Here is an 11,209-nt window from a genome sequence, read left to right on the forward strand (position 1 = left end):
GAGTCAAACTTGGGGAGGCTGAGTCAGACTACCAGGAATGAATATCGGGAAGAAGGGAGTTGTATAGCGGAAGCTCTGAAAATCTGCAGATGGGCCTCTCAAGCCTTGACCCAGCCATGACATGCACATGTATGGGAGCAAACTCCCTGAGACAGAGAAACAAATCACATGAAAGAAAGGCTAGAATAATCCCTAGAGTTCAGATGGCTCCACAGTCAGAAGACTTCCTTAGCGAATTCTATCAAATATTAAAGGAAAAGGTAACACCAATTCTATATAAACTTCCCAAACACAGAGGAGGGGGAGACATGTTCCAAGCAATACAGTCTCAAATTAGCCTAACACCAAAAACAGGGGAAAAGTTACAATTAAAGACTAATATTCCTCATTAAGTGGACGCAACCATCTCTAATAAAATATTAAATCTTTTATAGCAATATTTATAAAATGGATGACACATGACCTAGTAGGCATATTCCAGGTAGTAGTAGCAAAGTTGTTTCATTTTGAAGTCAATATAATTCACCATATTAACAACTAAGAATGAGAAAAAACATCTCTATACATGAAGAAAAAGCATCTGGCATAATTGAACATCCATTAATTCATGTGTCCTAGTAGGTGACACACAATTTCATTTTTCATTGCTAATCTGTGGGCCTTGGTTCAGTTTTTTCTCAACCAAAGATTCTATGAAAGGATTTAGCCAAATATTCTGAGGCTGAGCTTGGCAAACTTTTCTGTAAATGTCCAGATAACAAATAATTTGCACCACTGTGGTTTGAAAGAAGCCATAGAAAATGTGTAAACAAAGGGCTCTGGCCACATTTCAATAAAACTTTATGGACAATGAGACGCAAATTTCATGTGTCACAAAGTATTCTTTTTTTTGCTATTTTCAACTATTTAAAAATGTAAGAATTTATTCATAGCTCATGATATATACAAAAAGAAATGGCTAGCTGGACTTGGTCTTAAAGCTATATTTTGCTGACCTCTGCTCTCAGATATTCATTGTATATAATGAATTCATTTATTTCTTATGAATTTCTTATGAATTTAGCATATAACATTCTTGGAAGAATTGAGAAAATTATCACCAAATGTGTGTCCTTTGACTCAAATGTAGTATCCTGATTGGGAAGACTGCGTTGTATCACTGGGTTTCTCTATTTTTGCGAAGTACATTTTGTGGAAGAGATACTGTAAGCTATGTAAATATTCCTTTACATAAAAAGCTTTATATTTATTTGTGTAGTTATTTATACCTATAGGGACTTGAGATTTCTTATTTCATTCAATGAGTTATAATCTATTATTTATTTTGATGCTTAAATTTTTACTAATTTGGCCACTGGGCACCCATTCGTGCTGTCTGCTGTTTCTTTTTGCCATGTCCCTGTTAGTCTCTGAGCATTTTCTTTCTGGTAGAGCAAGATTTTCTAGATTCATTTTGCTGAGGTGTTTTGCTGCTGCCCAGGATTAGCAATTATCCCCTAAAAAATCTGGTTCCTTTTATTGGAGAGTGGGATTTAGAAGTCAGTGTCTGAGAACTAGATGTGCTTGTTATTATTATTGGGGTGTCACAGTACCAAGCCTCAATCAATGGACAGGCATATATGTGTGCTCACATATACATATATTTACATCTGTATTTATTTTTCTATCTATCTATCTATCTATCTATCTATCTATCTATCTATCTATCATCTATCTATCATCTACCTATCATCTATTTATTGAAGGATTGAAGGATAATACCAATTGTATGTGTGTGTGTGTGTGTGTGTGTGTGTATACACATCGTGCTGGAAGCTTCCCTGCACAAAAGACTTTTTTTTTTTTTTAACATCTTTGGGTTCCATCATTCCACATCAGCTTACATGGACACCCCCCTCACCTGTGTCGAAGTTGGATACACAACGTTGGGTTGCCCTATGCATGTGTTCTCTCCTCGAACAGCTCAGGCTCTGTGTCCCATACGGACCCCCACCCTGTGGGGATATTTTCCTCAGACAGTTCAAGCTATCCTTCTGTGTGAATTTCTTCCTCATTCTGCTTGGGCTCTGACACCCGATCTGTTCTGTCCACCTATGTAGGCACCTTGCACACTCTAGTCACCACATCGAACTGCCTTACCATGTGCCCTTCTCAACCTGCATGTCTCTGACTTCCCAGTCCCGGCCTTTTTTCATGGGGAAGGTTTCCTTCTATGATTCTGACATCTTGCACTGGGTCACTCTATGTGGAGATGCCCTCCTCAACTAGCTCAGGCTCTGAAATGTTTTGCAAGTGTGGACACCTTGCTTGGGTTATGTTACTCGATGCTGGAATACTCCCATGTATGGAAAGCCTTCTTATCCCACATAGGCTCCAGCATCACAAGGCAGGTTGTCCCCAGCTATGAGTGCCCACCTTACAACAGTTTAAGATCCAATCCTGTGCTGGCTTGCTCCCAAATATGAATATGTCCTCACCTTACCTGGGCCCTGACACCGGTATGGACGGCCCCACAGTGGGGCTACTTAGGTTCTTACACTTTTGTCTAAGCATCAGCACATGGACTCTACTGAGTCTGTCACACCCTACTCTGAGCCATTGCAGCCACCACTCACTGCTTGCACAGTGACCTACAGTGGTAGGGAGAATAATGGTTCCCTTAAGATGCCCACATCCTAATCTCTGTAACTTCTTAATATGTTAGGGAATGTGATAAGGGAAATTAAGATAGCTAACCAGGTGATCCTGAGATGGGGAGATAATTCTGTATTATCCAGGTGGGCCCAATCTGATCACAAAGGTCTTTATGGGGGAGACAGAAAGGGGAGACCTATAGAGATGGCAGCTTAAGAAGGACTCAGTCCTTGTGACAGGGTCTGAAGATGGGAGGCGACTGAGAGGCAAGGAGCACAGGCAGCTTTTGGAAGCCAGAAATGGCAAAGAAATGGATTTTCCTTTAGAGCCTCCAGAAAGAAATGCAGTCCCAGCGAGACTCATAGTGGACTTCTAAATTCCAGTGTTGTGAGGTAATAAATTTGTGTGGCTTCAAGGCACCATGATTGTGGAAACTTGTTAAGGCAGTGATAGAAAACCAATGCTTGTTCTGTCTCCCCTAATTGCTTTAGAACTGAGTTATTCAGAAAGGGAAGAAAAGAAGAAGAGGAAAGTCAATGCATGACATTTAAGAACAAAATAATAACCCAAATAAATAATGTAAAAATACAAATTCAAAATAATATTAATTGTGATGATTCCAGGCAATGGAAGGCTGATTTCAGACCTATTTCTAGGGCAAAAGGGGCCTTGCAGCATTGCTCAAGTCACATTTTTTAAGTAATCAAAACTGGAACATTGTCAAGGTCAGACTCTCTCTTACACATGTAGGATAAACATCTTTAGGTGTGATGAGAGGCAGAAAATACTTTAAGCATGAAAAGAAATTGTCATTTGAATGGCATCATTCAATGTATATAGGCTTTCTGTTTATATGCTTATGTGTAATCATCATAAATGAACCTTCTTCATTTTAGTGATTCGTTTATGAGATTCAGTGACTAAGAAATTTGTCCAAGCGCTGGTACGTTATCAAAACTGAAGAAGAACGATACCTCCAGACTCAGATCAGAGCTCTTTTTCTCTGCTGTACCATCCCAATCACCTACCTGATTGTGAAACTTCACCTGGTTATCGCTTGCCAATTCATTTCCTGCGATGTTTCTGTAACTCTTATTTGATCTATTTGTATATTTAATTTGCCCTTTTACTTGAAATTAACACTCATTCACTTAACAAGTCATGAATCCAGAGCTGAAACACCTAAGAAAGCAGAGCAAAAAATGATTCTTAATGATAGGAATTTTAGTTTTTCTTAAACTAAATGTACTCTGTCTGTTGCTTAGGTGCATTTTCATTTTGCCAATGCTCAGGAGAGAATGTGGTATACATTATATTCTTAAATTCTGCTAAAGGGGAAAAAAACCCCATAATTTTGCAATGGAAGTGACCGGCTACCCTGTGGCTTTTCCATTAAAAGACTATAGAAAGCTAATTTAATTCAGTTTAACTGCAGTTGGGCATCTTAATAGTTGTAATGAAGAAAGTCATAAGGATGCTCATCGTCTCTGCAAAATCTCAATAGCTCCCTCCAGAATTTTAGAGAAGATGTTTAAAATTAGCAATTTACTTTCAAGTTTTGTTTTGGGGGATGGTGAAGTGAACCCTAAAACATGTATCCATAGCTTTTACAAAATATATTTTAATTGATAAGAAATTACTAACTGCAAAGAAACACATACTCAAAACCTCTCAAAACATAAATTTTTTTTCTAATTGAGGTATGATGTTAAATTGGAATTTTTTTAAATAATGATAATATTTTTAAAAGTAATATAATGCCATACTGAAGGGGATGAGAGATTGTCAGGTTTCACTTTAATGAATAGCACCATAATAGTTTATCACAACAAGGCTATTTCTGAATTCAAAATGCCTATAATGGCACTATATGATGATATGAGAATTATACTTTATGTTTGAAAAGAGAAATTAAATATAAACAGATTTATTTTTATTCCAGTTAGTTTTGAAGCTATTTCATGGAAATAGAGCATCCTTTATTTGTACACAATATTAATAAGGATAAGGAATTAGGACTTTGTGGTTTGCTTTTTGCATTAAAGAGATTGTCTTAAGCCCAGAGATGCTCCCCGAACATCATGAAGCCTGTATCTTGATGGTCAATTTGTCTTGAGCTGCTCAGGAAACCAAATTCCTAACAGAAAAATAATTAATCAATTCAAATGAGAAAGATAATTATCAAACATGGGGTCAAAATTACTATATTCTCTTTCTTTCCTTTGAGGAAATTAAAAAAAAAATCAGAAGATGATTCCATTAATGCAAAACCAGAATAACGAGTAGGATAGTTGTTAAAAATAAGTCAGCAAGCTGTGAGTATCCCAGTGAGCCATTCTTCTCAGTTGTAGAGAAATATTTGCAAAGCCATCAAACTTCTGGTCTGCTGAGAAAACTTGAGCTAGAAAGTCCCTATACAAATTGATAAATTCTACACTTTCAACCTCTGTTTTCTAGAAAGTCAGGATAATATAACAAAGTATTTTTCTAACTTTTTACTATGGTGATTTTCAAACACACAGCAAAATTAAAAGAATTTTACAGTAACCACCAGAATATTCATTACTGAGGTTATGTCATTAATATTCTGCTATGGTTTGTTTTATTACATCTCTGTCCACATATCCACCCCCCTCAGGCAAAAAAACACACACCCTATATACTGTATGACACTATTTACATAAATGTCAAAAATGTAGGTTAAACTAAGTATGATATTAAAAATCAGGATGGGGTGTGCCTGGATGGCTCAGTTAGTTAAGCAGCAGACTTTGGCTCAGGTCATGATGGGTTCAAGCCCAGCATTGGGCTCTGTGCTGACAGCTCAGAGCCTGGAGCCTGCTTCCCATTCTATGTCTCCCTCCATCTCTGCGCCTCCCCAACTCATGCTCTGTTTCTCTCTGTCTCAATAATAAACTAAAAAAAATTTTTTTAAATATTTAAAAGTCAGGATGGTAGCTATGCTAGGTGGGGAAGAGTCACTAGAAAGGGCCATGAGGGAACTTGGGGCATGGTAGTGAAAGAGGACTTCAACTACCTCCATTTTGACCTCAAACTTTCTAATTGATTAAGATCTTCTTTCCAGTGTATCTTTTAACTCAGGCAAAAGACCCTGTGGGCAGACCATCCCCTGATGAGAACCAAAACTACCCCTCAAGCAATAAGGACTGTTTTAAGCCAGCAAGACCCCAAATGACTGGCCCCAAGACTATCACTGATTTGACCTTCACTGCCTACCTGTATGTACCCACCCACCTTTGCCCTATATAAACTTGGAAATAATTTCAGCATTATGGAGACAGTCTTTGAGACAGGAGTCTTCTGTCTTCCTGGTGCTGACCTCACTGAAATAAATTCCTTTCTTATTTCACCACCCCTCGTCTCTCGGCCTTTAGATTTTGTTGGTGGTGAATGGCCAGTCCTGGTCAGTTTGGGAGTCCTGTGCTCTTGCACCCCTGTGGACCCAGCTACAATAGTGTTTTGTTTTTTGAGGTTGATGATAGTCTCACAGGGGTATTCAATTCATGAAAATTCTCTTGAGTTCTTATGTATGGTTTGTGCAGTTTTTTGAATGTTTGCTATAATTTAACAAAAAGCCAATATCAAACAAAACTATTATATAGAGATTAAACTCATATAATAAAATACAGAGGTTACTGGAATGGCTAGAAACCAAATAGAAAAAAAAATCTAATATATTCTTCTTATTAGAGAGATGTTCAAAGCAATCTAAAACTGAAAACTGGAAATAAGAGAGTGAAAAGAGATAAATGAAATATGGATTAAAAAAAAAAAAACAAACAGAAGCGCCTGGGTGGCTCAGTGATTGAGCACCCAGTCAGTTCAGGTCATGATCTTGCAGTTCATGAGTTTGAGCACCACATCAGGCTCTGAGCTCCTTCCCCACTTGTGCTCAGTCTCTCTCTCTCAAAACTAAATTTAAAATAATATATAAAAAATGCAATAGTTTATTTCTGTTTCTAACAATTAATTGCCCCATCCAGGATTAAATATGCTAATTTATTTTAACCTACACACACACACACACACACACACACACACACACACACATTTAATTTATTGATAATTCAAGTAGATTAAAAATTGGTGGAGATATCAAGATGAACATCCAGTAGAGAATATGCATTCTTTTCTAGCATGAATGGAACATTTACAAAATGATCATATACTAGACTATAAAGCAAGTGTGCCAATAAACCTCAAATCTCAATAAAATAAAGAATACATTCTCTGACCACAATACAAATGGGTTTCACAGATTTTATTTTATTTAAAAAGTTTAATGTTTATTTAATTTTGAGAGCAAGAGAGTGAGTGTGAGTGGGGGAGGGGCAGAGAGAGAGGGAGACACAGAATCTGAGGCAGGCTCCAGAGTCTGAGCTGTCAGCAGAGCCCAAGGCAGGGCTCAAACCCACAGACCATGAGGTCATGACCTGGGCCAAAGTTAGATGCTTAACCAACGGAGCCACCCTGGTGCCCCTTATTTTATTTTCTATATTTTAAAATATTTACTTATTTTAGAGGAAAAAAAGAGAGAAAGAGAGAGGGCATGCATTTGAGAGAAAGAGGGAGAGGGGGCAGAAAGAGAGGGAGAGAGAGAATCCCAAGCAGGCTCCGCTACACTGTCAGTGCAGAGCCCCTGCAGGGCTCCATCTCTTGAGCCATGAGATTACGACCTGAGCCTAAACCAATAGTCGGATGCTTAATCAACTGAGCCACCCAGGCACTCCTCATAGATTTTAATTTTAAACCTCCAGATCTTAATTCTGAATGCTATATACTTGGTTATTCATCTGCCCAGTCAGCATAGTCATGTGAATGATTAATAAACATCTGAAACACAGCATGGCTAAAAGTGAGCACCTAATTTCCCCCCACCAGACTTGCTTCACCCATAGGTTTCCCTGTCTTCAGTTTCTTAGGTCAAAAGACTTAGAGTCATTCTTGTCTCCACCCTCTCTTAAACTCACATCCAATTTGTGAGGAAATCCTGAGGACTCTCCCTTTAAAAATTATATCTCAGATAAGACTAGTACTAGCCACCTGCACTGCAGTCGCCCTGGTGTAAGCCATCTTCTGTCATATTACCTTCTAGCAGGTCTACCAGAGTTTCACTGCGTCTATTTTCAGCACTGCAACTGACATAATCCCTTATGGGGCAAGCCGGAGAAGTCTGCTTGTCACCACCTTGCAGTGCCTTCTCACTTCCTTCAGAAGAGAAGCCTTAGAGATGGTCTGTGAGATTATGCTAGTCTTCCCCTCCACTAACTTGCCAGTCTCCTATCCTGCTACTTTCTACTGCTCACTCTACTCCAGCCTTTTTGCTGGCTCTAGAATGTGTCAGATGTGCAGTCTTCTTAGGGCTTAGTTACAGCTTTTCGCTTGGCTTAGAACTCTTCCAGAAACACCTTTGGTGAATTGCCTCACTATCTTCAAGTCTTTTCTAAAATTTCTCCTCCTTTCTGAGACCCCTATTACAAACCCATTTAATATTACAAACCTCCCCTCGTCCCTAGGCCCTCTGGAAGGTGCTCTGTATGGAATCGTTGAATATCACAATTGGTAATATGCAGCTAAAACAACATTCATCAAACCAATCATAGCCTACATGCTTATTATAGGAAAGAAAGATAGGAAATAAACAAGCTAGGTATGTAACCCTGTGGCTTCCAGCTCATATTTTGACCTGATTTTCCTGATCTTGTTCACTTGTTTGGTCTCCAGATACCTAAAATCGTCACATTCAAAAGAGAAATCATCTTTAAACTGTTCTTAAATCCTTCATATTGTGAATAGTATCAATATTCACAGTGATCTTTTTTGGAAGCATATGTAAATATTTTTGACTCCTCCTTCTCCTTGACCCATCTAGTCAAACAACCACCAATTTTCACAAATTTGCATTTCTCAGAATCTTTGAACCCACTTATATTTCTATTCTGCTATGTTCAAGAATCAGGATCCAAGATCCATTCACAGTATTTCTCACTTGTGTAGCTCTTCTTCAACCCAAATCTACTCCATAGTCCATTCACTTCATGGTAGATGCTATAGACTCAATTGTGTCCCCTCAAACTTGTATGTTGAAGTCCTAACATCTGGTACCTCTTAATGTGACCTTGGCTGGAGATAGGGTCTTTACGGAGGTAATCAAGATAAAATGTGGTCATTAGGATAGGTCTTAATCCAATATGACCAATATATTTATAAAAATTGAATTAGACACAAATATAGACTTAAAGGGGGAAACAATATGAAGAGACACAAGGAGAAGATGGTCATCTACAAGCCATGGAGCCATGGGGAGAGACTGGACCAGAGCCTTCCCTCTCAGTCCTCAGAAGGAACCAACTCATCCAACATCTTGGTTTTCACTTCCAGACTCCAGAACCATGATAAACATCTCCATTGTTCAAATCACTCAGTCCACGGTTCTTTGTTATATATAGTAGCACCAACACAGTAATACTGTAGCTGGTAATTATTCTTAAAATATATTTTGAATATCTTTAAATTATTCTATACCTACAAAGACACAAAGATGTTGTCCTTAAAGTGGCTTTCAGAACCTTGTATCTCATTTCTACTCTGTCACCTTTCACTTTTCCTCTTCTGTTTCTCCCTGTCCCCCTGTCCCCCTGTACCCAGGGACTATTAGGACAGCAACAACTATAGGGATAAAGCATGAAAATATTTCTATAGAAGTGTTCCATTTTTCCACAGAGCAGCTTTCTACTTTATTAAACAAAATGTCAAATAATACTTGAACATCTTATGTCAGACAATAATCTGAAGGATACAAATTTTCACATTCATAAACATTTTCTCCTTTAGCAATGTGACCACAGATTCCTTAAAACAGAAGGTTCTCATTGGGTTGTTCACGGATCATGGAGTACTTTACGGAAGAATGGAAAAACTGAAGTGTGCTAAAACACTGCTGATTAAGTCTCTATTAGAAATTAAGGTTAAGCAAACATGTAATTATAAAAAGTAACAAATAGTTAACTGCATGTCCTTTAAAAGGTTTTAAACAAAAATACAGCTAAAACACTGAAATATTGTAATGTCTGGTTCAAAATGGGCACCTGCCAACCACCATACCACCCACTTACCCTCTTCTCTATGAACACTGTCTACAAATATTTGCACCGTATCTTTTACCTATAATGGAAGTCTTCTTTACTACACCATCCACAGTTCACTTAGATATTCTAAATTTTCTTCCTGGCACATACATTATCTCCTTTTCATAGGTATACCTGTTGGACACCCCTGAGGCCTGCTCAGATAGCAATCATTCCTTAAATAAATATTCCCTGAAGGTCTACTAAATGTCAGGCCTGTAAAAAGGACTTAAGATACAGTGATGAAGTTAGAAAAGGCCTTTGCTTTAGAAAGCTTATAGACTAGTGATATAGTCAGGAAAACAAAGTGAATAAACAAAATGAAGGGATTCCTCAGTGATGGTGATCAGTTCAGCCTGTTACAGCCAATGCTGCTGCTGCAATTTAAGCTGAGATTTTTAAGATTTGGCAGGATGAGAAGATGCTGGATATTAGACATGTTTGAGGAGGAACATTCCAGACAATTAATATATTTGGGAAGTGATCTTTAAAACCATTGGACTCAATGAAATCATCTGTGAATGGAAGATGCATGGAGGGAAAGACAGAGAGAAAGAGGAGAAGATGAATAAGACAAAGACAATGAAGGAGAATAAGGAGGAGGAGGAAGAAGAGGGGAAGGAAGAGCAGAGGAAGAGAAAAGAAGAGTGTTCAAGAGTAAACGTAGAAAAAAACTAACATTTGGTGAGGAGAAAGAACTAGCAAAGGAATCTAAAATAATCTAAGATAATGTGTCTTCTGAAGTAGGAGAAAAACTAAGAGGCCACGGTGTCATGGACAAAAGAATAGGGAATAAGGGGCACCTGGGTGGCTCAGTCCGTGAAGCATCCAACTCTTGATTTTGGCTCAGGTCATGATCTCACAGTTTGTGAGTTTGTGAGATGGAGTCCCACATTGGGCTATGCACTATCAGTGTGGAGACTGCTTGGGATTTTCTCTCTCTCTCTCTCTCTCTCTCTCTCTCTCTCTCTCTCTCTCTCTCTCTTTCTCTTTCTCTCTCCCCCCGCCCTTTTCAAATAAATAAATATAAAACAATAAGGAATGAGTAGTCTACTATATCTCATACAACTGAGAATTTGTGTAAGATTCAGACAGAAAATTACATTTTAAATTTGATGACATGAAGTTCAATAATGAACTCAGCAAGGGACCTTTTTTATGAAGTGGTGGATGGAAATTGTATAAAAGTTGGCTGAAGAGTGAACAAAAGATAAAGAAAGCCAACACTTTTTTTTTTTGTGCCAATACCATACTGTCTTGATGATGACAGCTTTGTAGTAGAGGCTAAAGTCTGAGATTGTGATGCCTCCCATTTTGGTTTTCTTCTTCAATATTACTTTGGCTATTCGGGGTCTTTTGTGATTCCATATGAATTTGAGGATAGTTTGGCACAAAAACAGACACATAGACCAATGAAATAGAATAGA

The 11,209-nt window shown here is 38.1% G+C and overlaps 1 long non-coding RNA gene across 1 annotated transcript in view; it reads right to left on the reverse strand.

Moving 5' to 3' along the window:
• Positions 1–3,755: 3,755 nt before the first annotated feature.
• Positions 3,756–11,209, reverse strand: part of LOC115273747 — a 43,798-nt gene continuing 36,344 nt past the window's right edge. Inside the window, exon 4 of the long non-coding RNA XR_003900983.1 lies at positions 3,756–3,816. This is a non-coding gene — a long non-coding RNA (uncharacterized LOC115273747). The remainder of the gene's footprint in view (positions 3,817–11,209) is intronic.

This window comes from Suricata suricatta, chromosome 1 (genome assembly GCF_006229205.1).
Source record: "Suricata suricatta isolate VVHF042 chromosome 1, meerkat_22Aug2017_6uvM2_HiC, whole genome shotgun sequence".
Lineage (NCBI taxonomy): Eukaryota > Metazoa > Chordata > Mammalia > Carnivora > Herpestidae > Suricata > Suricata suricatta.